Genomic DNA, 10948 nt, shown 5'->3' with positions numbered 1-10948 from the left:
TACACAAAATAACAACATGCATAATGTAGCACAAACAGGCAGAATAATCTGCCAAGTAAGCCACTGGTAATATATTTACCACCCATATTTGCAAAATCAAACCATACTACTAATACACACGCAAATAACAAAACATATGCACTATAGAAATACAACGCGAGCAACAAAACATCCACTGCGATAAACGCTGCTTTACAGTAGTCCTGACCAATCAAATGTGTCGTTATTGACTATGTTCTTCCGTGTATCTGTTGATATTCTGTAAAACCAACGTACCACGTTTGGGGGGTCTTGATGAAATTTTAAGCACTCTAAAGGATTTTAGTTGTATTTTACAGTTTTGTTTCAGAGGAGTGGTATTTTCCTTCTGGTCCTAAAGAAGGTAAGAAACCCCACGAAAGTCTGCTTCCGAGTTCCGCTACCTGTTTGTCATATGCAACATGCCGCTATTTTGAGGATTAAGTAGGGCGCCAAATTTGCTTCCGCTGATGATAGTAGCTTTACCCGTTAGCCTGGTGTGTGTCTCGTCACGTGTTATAGGTTGTATAAACGTTTTATAAGGTCAGTAGTTTAAATTATTTGTTTTTTAAGTTGGATTTCGATCATGTTCGATAGTAAAGAAGGCATCAGTGAAGTTTGTCATACATAATTTTGCATAGTGCATATCGTATTATCTTTCGTTAGATTAAAAAATGGCAGTGTCTTAGGTTATATCAAATAAGTACTACATTGCATATGTTAATTTATGGGCGTTCATTTGCTTCTGTAGCTTGGTTCTTATTTAAAAAAACTGTCATGTACGGGATCTCTCTGTTTTCATGTGCTATGTAATCAGTAAATCGTGATCTGGATATTATTCCATCTGTACTGGTGCAAATGCAGTCAGTCTGTCTTAACAACACGAGTGCTGACGAACGATCTCCTACTTCCAGGCTGTTGTACCGTTGAATGTGGCATGTTAAAAGCTCAGAGCCTAGTACAAATTAATTGGACAAGAAGTTGCCTTGCGGCATTTCTGTAGTGTATGGATATTTCAGCGAATATTTTAATAAAAGCTGTTTAGTAATGCTGATTTTTATATGTTCACAGGCAAGTGCCAGGATAGCTTCCTTTGTAGGCCATTTTAAGCTTAGTCAGTTTTCCTTTTTGTGCTCAAATTGATGTATAGTCATTTGGTTAGAGAGTTAGTTACCTTGACCATGTAGTGGTCAATAATTATACTATCATTAATAAGGTTAACAAGCATCATACCATAGACAATTTAAGGGACAGGTGCATAGGATCACATACTAGGGTAATGGCCCTGGGACCCTTACAAGACTAGTCAAGAGTTTATCCCCCCCCCCCCAACCCTCAGTCGTCAGCACCTGTTGCCCCAGTCATTGAGGGACACGGGTCCCCTGGACCACATTTGTGGTTTCTCATCCACTCGTCAAGGTTGTGCTCTAAGAGGGTCAGCGGGGTACTCAGCTTGTGTATGGGTAATCTAGTCCAGAAACTGGGCAGCCTTTGGGAGACAAACCTGTCACTCCAGGTTTTGTTGATGTCTCATATTAGATGCGCAAGGAGTTAGACTTATGGATATAGAGTATCTCTAGTACAGCAGGGTCTGAAATTGCCTTGTAGGCAAGACACAGATGAGCAATCTGTACGATACTGAGTAGAGTGATGGTGATTTGAGCCAGTCTGCATAGGACAAGTGTTGGAGGCCATGGATTCTCTTTGTGAGGTATTTCTGTGGCCTTTCCACTTGGTGCAGGTGTTGGGAGAGGTACATATCAAATGGGGCTTTATACTCTATTATTGCCATAATGAAAGAGGAGTACAGAGAGGTTGTAACCTTTTTTTTTTTTTTTTTTTTTCTTAGATGCAATCCCTTTACTTATGAGATGAGCCAAGTAAAAGGCTTTTCAGACCACTGCTGCTACATGGTGGTCGAATGCGAGATTGTTGTCAACCTGTGTACCTAGGTCTCTCACCACCGGTTGTGTGTTTAGGGGGTTGCTGTTGATGTGGTAAACAGTAGGGGCCTTGTTTTTGCCAAATTGTATGATGATGCATTTTTTTTTTTTCGTTTAACTTAGTGCCATGACTTTGGCACTATTTAGCAGCTGCCTTTTGGCCATTGGTAGTACAGGGGATGTTCTGGGGAAAAGTTTTTCCCATCCATAGATCCAAGTTGCATTTGAATGTGGACAGGGCTGAACTTTTCTGTGTGGATGGGGAGTCTGTTCCTGAGCAGCGGTTTTCTCTGAAAGATGTACCTGTCCTTCTAAACCATTCTGTTGAAGTTGCAGAAGAGGTTCTTGTATCTAGACTGAATATTTCTGATGCCATTTGACGTATTGAAGTGCAGTGAATCCATCACTTGGGTCAGAGGATGCCTTGTATGCTAGACACCGGTCACCTCTTAGAAGTCTGTAAGACATACTGTTTATGACTTGTATCCTTTAGTAGTCCTCTCTGTAGGAAATCCAGTTGTTTGGACAGTTACATTCCAGAGGGGGTATTATATTTAATAATTGGCCTAATGAGGATTGAGTAAAGGAGAACAAGGACATCCCCAGGTTTGGACACCATCCCTTTGTTTATAAGCTGTGCAATATAGAAGGACTTTATTACAGCAATGGGCGTGTTGCTCAAAGTTTAGGCCATTGTCCACACAAGTTCTTGAATCCTGAACAACTGGGTTTAGTAGTTTTGATTTGTGGTTAGAGTGCAGGGAATGACTATTATTGAGCCTATCAAGTGATCTCCGTGTTAACTTTATATTCGAAATTGCCATCTTGCATAACAAGCAAGCTGCACCGTTCCATTGTATGTACTTTGCTAGCATATCATATCCCTGTGTTCGTCAGCTATTTCATCTAGTCCATCTATGAGAATCCTGACAGACCAGTAGGGTTTTTGTCTCTTGGCTTATAGTAACAGTTAGGAAGATGTCAGTACCACGTAGAACATTTTTTTTCTCTTTTCATTCTAAACTTGATATTTAAGGCACATATGCACAATTGGCTTCTGCCTCCCACTATCAGATGTCATCAATTAACTTTTATTCTGTTTTGCTTTCTTTCATACAGCATACTCATTGCTTCCTTAAGGACACCAAGTTCTGAATGTATACATTTTGTCATAGCTTTTCTCTAAATATCTTTATTTCTATTTAGTTGAGCTCTATATTCCTTATTTCTGTAGTTAAAGTGGCGGTGTTGTAAAATACATCCGCACACCTTCAAAGTAATATTATTTTGTAATACTGGTACTAGTGTAGCTCCCTCAGTAAATACTTGTAATATTTGTCATCCGTAGACTCGACTATCACAGATTTCTTTTTAAACCTAAAAATTTCCATCCTTAAGCATTCAATTTTCCTTGTTTGAATTATTTGAGTCTGAAGACTGTACCAGTTTACCTGTTTCACTCCAGAGTTCCAGTAAATTTTAACCACTCCCAGTTTAGTAATGGTGTCCAGCTCCCATATGATGCCTGACTCCGCATACTTCAAAATAAAGAGTTCAATGTTGGTGTGTACTAATGCAGATAAATATGAAAATGTCTGGGCTTTAGTCAATAGCAGTGAGAGAGAGATTTCATAGTATGTAATGGTAATCTGCTAAACATACTTTCAAAAAATGTAGAAAGAATGACATTGACTGCTTGTACAACATGCAAATCACACTTCAAGTTCAGTTTTTATTTTATAGTAAAATGCTATATTGTTTTAATTCTGGATATTACACTTCTTGATAAGGGAAACAAAGTAAAAAAAAAAAGCCACTGTTGGCTAATGTTTTACATCAGTGAGTCACACTTAAATTCCATTGTCACCCTATAGAGCCCCTTCATATTTGAGTGGCTAGGCTTAAAAAGGCCCTTGTGGTCTTTAGCCCAGTAAACACCCATGAATTGGCAACTCCCGTAACTTAGTCATTGTTTCCACAGCATCTGAAAATGTCCACACCCCTTCTTGTTGGGAGAGGTGGTGGTGGGGGGGGTCATGCAACATATCTGGGAGGATTAATATTAAGATTCATAATATGTCTTGTACACTCCTTGAGACATTCCATAAACTGCAGCCTCTGATGAAGGGTTACATTGAGTAATTGTGATTCCCATGCACTATTTGTTAGTGTCATTAATCTTCTTCCTTGTTGGGTACAACTCATTGTTACTAGTGCTTTCCCAGGTATAGACACATTGCATCAGAATCACCCTGGGTTTACCACACTTTCAATTCCCAGTGAGTTTCTTCTGTCCCAGTGGAAGACAAGGTTCAAGTGTGTGTGTGTGTATACACACACACACACAAACACATTCCACTTTGCCACCCAAGTTACCCGTTTTTTTTTTTTTCACACATCTGCTACATGCTGTATAGTAAACATGATGGAGAGCTTCTCTGAGAATACAGAAACTCAATATTGCCCACATCAGGTAGTTTCATTTCCTTTACTAATCTTTCCATCAGACTAAATTGTACCTAAACCGTACTTGTTCGCTTCCAAATTTTACATTATTCCTGTAGCATTTAGCAAAATTATTTTTGTACACATCTTTAACTTCACATATTGTGTACTTTTCTGATTTTCACCAATAAATTCCAGCTCCCTGTTGCCTATCTTCTCTGCTCCTATTTACAGTTGTCCCTATTGGTAACAGCTTTCTCCATTTGTTGGCTTAGTTCTCAAAATATTTTCTACTGCTTTGTTCATATAATCTGTGTTATTGTTAAGTATTTGCCTTCAAAATCCTACTATCTTTATTTCTTGACCCCCTTCCCATTTCAACATTTTTTTCCATTTTGATTTCATTTTTTGCTTGTGCTGTGTATATGAGCCTGAACTGTGTTTGCTGTAATGTATCCCCTTCAAATCTGGTAATACTAAACCACCTTGTTCTGTGGGGAGAAACTTATTCCGCTTGACTCTTGCCATTTTCCCACATAAGTAAATTCCTTCAATTCTTTATTTATGGTCCACAGCTTCTCCCGTGGTTGTTTAAAAAAAAATAAATAAATATGCTTGACCCGTATATTGTAGTAAAGGGAGTAAAAACGCTCACTGCTTGTATCCATCATCAGGAGCTTCCAACTTCTCACATGATCTTTTTTAGGTTCTTCCCATATAGCTTTGCTGACATAAGAGTTCTTTTTAATCCAAACACCTAATTACTTCCTTTTATGTCCTCATATTATGGGTATTACAGTATCTGCACAGTTTATTGCCGTAGTCTTTGTTTAATCCTCATTTATTTTATATCCTGAAAAACTTGAAACTGTCTCAAAATGTTCAACACTGGAACATCATTTTCCCGATTATCAAATACAAAATATAATCTACAAGTAACACCATTTTTTTTTTTTTTAGTATAATACCCGTTATACCCCTGAATTTTGACTACCTTTTTTTTTTTTCGATGACTCCAAGTAGGCAAATAAGGAGAAAGAGAGGACATTCTTCCCCTGTTCCTGCTGGAAAGGAACCCTTCCACCTTAATTTTTGCCTATGACCCTTTTTTATATTTTCCTAATTAACCCCATTATTCTCTTGGGAAACACAAATGCTGCCCTTGCCCTCCTAAAACCCTAGCTAGCTTTATTGAATGTCTTCTCTGCATCAAGACCCGCCAGCAATAACAAGGTCTTGCAGCCTGCTTCCTTTCGGATCAGCATTCAGTTAATGTTGTCAAACTGCCTCCTATCCAAAAAAAAACCTTGATCTATAGCTATAAGATTCGGAAATATCTTAGCTATTCTTCTAGATAGTATAGTATAATAATGGTTCAGAATTGAAACTTGACTATATGAAGTTGGAATTAAAGGGTCTTTGCCCTCTTTGAATAGTATAGCCACCACAGATTACGTCCGGGATGCTGGTAAAATATTGTTAAGCAACATTTTTCAGCTATTTATCACTTTTTTTACCTATTAACTTCCATAGGAGTAGTGTCTGGTTGTACATAACCATAATTCTCTGTTCCTCCATTATTTGTATATTAATTATTCAACCTCATTTATCTAATGATGGCATATCTGAGTTTTCCATAAATGTTTCCACTTGTGGCTTTTCTTGGTTTCCCCATTCATTTGCTCTGTACATATTTTCGTAGATGTTCCGAAGCATCTCCAGTGCCTCTATAGTTTGTGTAGTCATAGGCTCCATTAGCTTGGCAACAGCTCTATTTTCTGTTACCCAAGTTGTTTTGCTAATAGCTGGCCAAATTATTTTTTTGTCAATGGAATTGTACTGTGTTGGGCTCTGATTTACCAGCACTACCACCACATTTGTTCTACTTTTGCTGATTCAGCCAAAGTTTCCATTTCTTTTATATGCATTCAGTTTTCTAGTGGTGTGATATGCCCATTTTATTAGTGTTGCATGTGTCAGAATTTCTTTAATATTCAAGAATTAAAATTGTAATTAACCTCACAACACAGAAAAAAACACTAAAGGCATACACCCTCCTCATGCACTGCTTGACTTTCCCCTGAACACTAATAGGTTCATAGGTTGGTACTAGGCTATCGGCCCTAAGGCCTATGCAAGCCTAGCCATAACAATTCCCTGGAATTTTTTTCCCACAATATTTACTTCTCTGGGCCCCTGTCTAGCAGGGTGACAGACATGATCCCCGGGGTGAATTTCCTATCTCCCATCCAATCATCAAGGTTCCTTTTGAAGAGGGCCAATGATTCGCTCTGCTTGACATGTATGGGGAGTCTCTGGGTCAGGAACCTATCCCTCCAGCATGTTTTGTTCATTGTGATGATGAGGTTTAGATCCCTGGAGCGTGTGGCTCTGAGGGATTGGGATTTCTTTAAGTGGAGCATGTCCAACAGCTCAGGGTCTGACATGGCTTTGTATGTTGAGCAGAGATCGCCTTTGAGTAGACGATATGCCACAGAGTATTGCTGGAGTTTTTTTTTTTTTTTTTTTTTTAAGACGGTCAGCATATGGCATCTGCTTTAGGCCTGTGATGTTTAGTGAGGTATTTCTGTGGCCTTTCCAGCTGTTGCAGATGTCTTGGTGAGGTACATACCTAATGGGGCATTATACTCTAATGGGTCTAATGAGGGATGAGTACAGTGGGAAAATGACATCCTTTTTTCTGGATGAAAAGTCCTTAGTGATGAGGTGTGCCACGTAGAAGGATTTCCTGACTGTTGTGGCGATGTGGTTATCGAAAGTGAGACCACTGTCCACTTGTGTCCCCAAGTCTCTCATCACACTTTTGATGTTTAGTGTCCTGCCACCTATGTGGTAGTTCATGGATACATGTTTTTTTCCAAAGGGGATAATTATACATTTCTTGGCATTAAGCTTGAGCCCATGGCTCTGGCAACAGGCATCTGTTTCTGTAAGGCCCTTTTGTAGAATATCCACATAATTTGGGGATTCAATAATGGCTCCCAGTTTGCAGTTATCAGCAAACTTTGTTAGCCAGAGTCCCTTAGTGTTGGCCTGTACGTCCGAGAAGTAGATGCCAAACAAGAGTGGTCCCAGGACTGAACCCTGAGGTGCTCCACTTGTCTGGAGCTGGATTTGGAGTCGGCTACTTTTACAGTCTGGGTTCTGTCAGTAAGCCAGGTGGCAACCCATCGAGTGACGTAGGGATTTATGCCCAGCTTAGTAATTTTATCTATGATTCCAGAGTGGAGGATGGTGTCGAAGGCCTTGGTGAGGTCCAGATAAGCTGTGTGGACCGCCTTACCCTCGTCCACAGCTCTGGAGACCGATTTGAAGAAGTCAGTCAGATTCAGGAGACAAGATCGGCCCTTCACAAACCCAAACTAGGTGGGGTCCAGTGTCTGAATGTTGCTAATGTCTTTGTTTGTAAGTTCCATGATAATACGTTCCATGCCCTTGCAGATCAGCCTTGTCAGACTGATGGGACGGTAGTTCCCGGGATCCAAGGCGGATCCTCCCTTGTGGAGCGGGATAACTGTAGTTGTGCGCCACTCAGTGGGCATGAAGCCTGAGGTGAGGCTATGATTAAACATAACACTTAGGTGGGGTGCCAGTTATTTTGCAGTTTGTGTAGTACACAGCCTGGGATGTCATCTGGTCCCATGGATGCTGTATTCTTAGCTTTGGAGAGTGCTGTTTCTACCGGTGTGGCTGTGATTATCGGAATTTGGCAATCTTGGTATTGAGACGGGCCCTTTAGGGGGTGAGAGGGGAGTGAAGTTGGCACTAAATCGATCTGCCAGGATATTGGCACTATCCTTGGGATCAGTATATTTAATGCCATTCTGTTGTAGTCTCATACTGTAGTCTTGTAGCCATGGTGCTTTTAGTTAGTATCTCAATCTGCTGTTTTATAATAAGTAATAAGCAAATGGTGTGTGTGATAAAATGAAAACGATGAAGTCCATCTTCTGTAATAGTAAGACTAGTCCAGCAGATATTAAGACCACTCAGCAATAGAATTATCCCAGGTTGTTGGGCACCCTTCCCCATCACTTAATGCACCATGGTTTCAAGCCTTTATATGTCTTTATCGCTGCACTTAAATATGGCAAGGAAAATGAGCTTCAGTCTGAACTTTGATCGTTTAGCAAATTCTTTTTGTAGAAAACACATTGTGCTTAATTCACTATTTGTTTTGTACCTCTGCTTGATCATTCATTCATTCATTTGTTTGTTCATATTTCTTTTTCTTGGTCCCAGGCCTCCTTCAGATTAAAACTGATGGCTTGTTCCCCTGCTATGCCTGTGGAAGGAAGATTTATCACTAAAATGTTGTTTTGGGGTGTTTCCTAGTATTTATTTCTAAATAGCAAATTTCACAAGAGTTTTCCATATCCCCATTAAAATGTAGAAAGTCACCTCTGGTATCTTACTAGAATTGAGTAATCCTTGTAGGCTAAATGTATTCACCTGTGAAAGAGGGGAGCTTTGAGCAGCCCATCTGTCCCTGGAGAAGTGGTTTCAGCCCAGAAATTAGTAGTTTTTTGGCCATTTTGGGCTAATTTGTATCTCTTTCATTTCCCTGCCATAAAACCTGTGTTAGTGTGGTTTTGCGCGCCGGGTAGTGCCGGTTAGAATGGGGTGTAAGTATTCCCGGCTCCAGAAAGTCTGCTCTTCAATTTTTCCCTTAGAACTAGGCAAACTTTCAACTTAAACACTCAAACCTATCACTTCTCAGCCCGGCACTTGCTCAAAACTCATAGCAAGCACTAATAAACCTTAGCACTGGACCCCCCCCCCCCCATACTGTAGAGAAGGACAAGGTTCTCTATTTGACCTCACCAGCCAATCGGTAAAACAGTTCACTGTACCTATCCAGGCATGTCCAAAGGGCAGTTTCAGGTGTACTCCGGTCCAACTGGTGAATCTGGGCATTTTGAGGCAATGTTACAACTGCCACATGTACACAGACAACTCTCTCCTCCTACCACCAAACACTAATACATGCGAGAAATGCAATTATACAGCCAAACTGGAGGCTAAGCTCTCTCAACCCAAGACTGGATCAGGCAGTCAAGAGAAGGGAATCACTTGCATCACACCACCAGTCTCACATAGACCTATGAAACCAGCACTGGCAAAAAACACACATGAATACAGAAAAACATACTCGGTGGCTCTAAATAAAAATCTGCAAAAGCAACAGAGACCTCCAAAGCAGACATCCAAACAACCTCCACCCCCCCCAACACAAAAACATACTTCACAAAACAGTGTGCCGTGCAATCACAGCCCTTAAGGCAAAATAACATACCCAACACACTAGTAATAAGTGACTCTATAGTCAGGCAGACTGACGTCCCACTCACTAGGCTGGAACAGCAAGGAGAAGGTTACTATTAGCTGCCTGTCTGATGCCAGGATCCGCCACATAACCCAAGCACTCGGGTCACTCCAGAACAAGTACAAATACGACTCTGTCATTGTCCATGTTGTGAATGACCTGAGCCATACCTCCCTGGACTACATGAAGAGAGACATGGAGGAGCTCTCTGATCACATAGCCCAGGCCGGTATGACCCTGACCAGCATTCTGCTCTCACCAAGAATGATACCAAGGTATAAAGAAAAAAATATAAATTTCAACAATTGGCTAAGCTTCTGGTGTCATTCAAAGGGGATCCAGTGTCTGTCAGCCTGGGATGACATGCTCAACAAGCCACGCTGCTTCACTAGAGACTGCTTGCACCTGTCACCCTTAGGCTTTCGAATACTGGCCAAGGCTCTTGCCAACCCCATAGTGCCTTTTTTAGGCAAGGCTCAAAAGACAAACCCACCGCCGTAAATAGCACAAGTAACAAAAGGGTAATGCTACTCCATGCCAGAAGTCTAAACCTCAAAAGTGCACGCACTCGAGGCACCCCTCATTATGGAGAAAATCAATATATGTGCAGTAATAGAAACCTGGTTTAAGGCTCCAGAGAGCGCCCCAGCACTACCAGGCTACAACTCGTACCATATATTTTGGCCACAAAACCTGGACCAAAATACAAAAGGTGGGGGCGTATCTATATTCCTCAAGGATACCCACACCTCCAGGTTAGTGACACAGCACGATTCCTCAGAGATCCTCCATGTGCAACTAACAACGGGCAAAACTGCAATCCAAATTGTCGGTTGCTACAGATCACCCACCATGTCCCAGGACCTTCATTCCGCATTTCTGGAAAAACTGGGAAACATAAAGGTCCTACCAAATATCCTGGTATTGGGCGATTTTCAGTTACCCAAACATTAACTGGGAGAACTACTCAAGTACCAACTCCCTTGCCCAACATTTCTAGAATTTATAAACTCTAATGCCATGGATCAACTGGTCAGCTCCCCCACCAGAAGTGACAACATATTGGACCTGGTCATCACCAACATGGGCGACTGGTGTTCCACACTGGAGGTCAACCCCTCGCTGGTTAGATTTGACCATAAAATAATCACTCTGGATATCCACATTCCGCCCCCATTCCCGGTCAAAGAAACCA

General features: G+C 41.0%; 1 protein-coding gene across 2 annotated transcripts in view; it reads left to right on the top strand.

Moving 5' to 3' along the window:
• Positions 1-230: 230 nt before the first annotated feature.
• Positions 231-10948, top strand: part of VRK1 (VRK serine/threonine kinase 1) — an 867990-nt gene continuing 857272 nt past the window's right edge. Inside the window, exon 1 of one of the 2 annotated variants that reach the window (XM_044074643.1) lies at positions 231-382. The gene's annotated coding sequence lies outside the window, so the exon portion shown is untranslated. The other variant, XM_044074644.1, reaches the window with a different exon arrangement.

The sequence above is a fragment of the Protopterus annectens genome, chromosome 6.part0 (genome assembly GCF_019279795.1).
Source record: "Protopterus annectens isolate FY-2018-M chromosome 6.part0, PAN1.0, whole genome shotgun sequence".
Taxonomy (NCBI): Eukaryota; Metazoa; Chordata; order Ceratodontiformes; family Protopteridae; genus Protopterus; species Protopterus annectens.
This window is presented reverse-complemented; position numbering and strand designations above follow the sequence as displayed.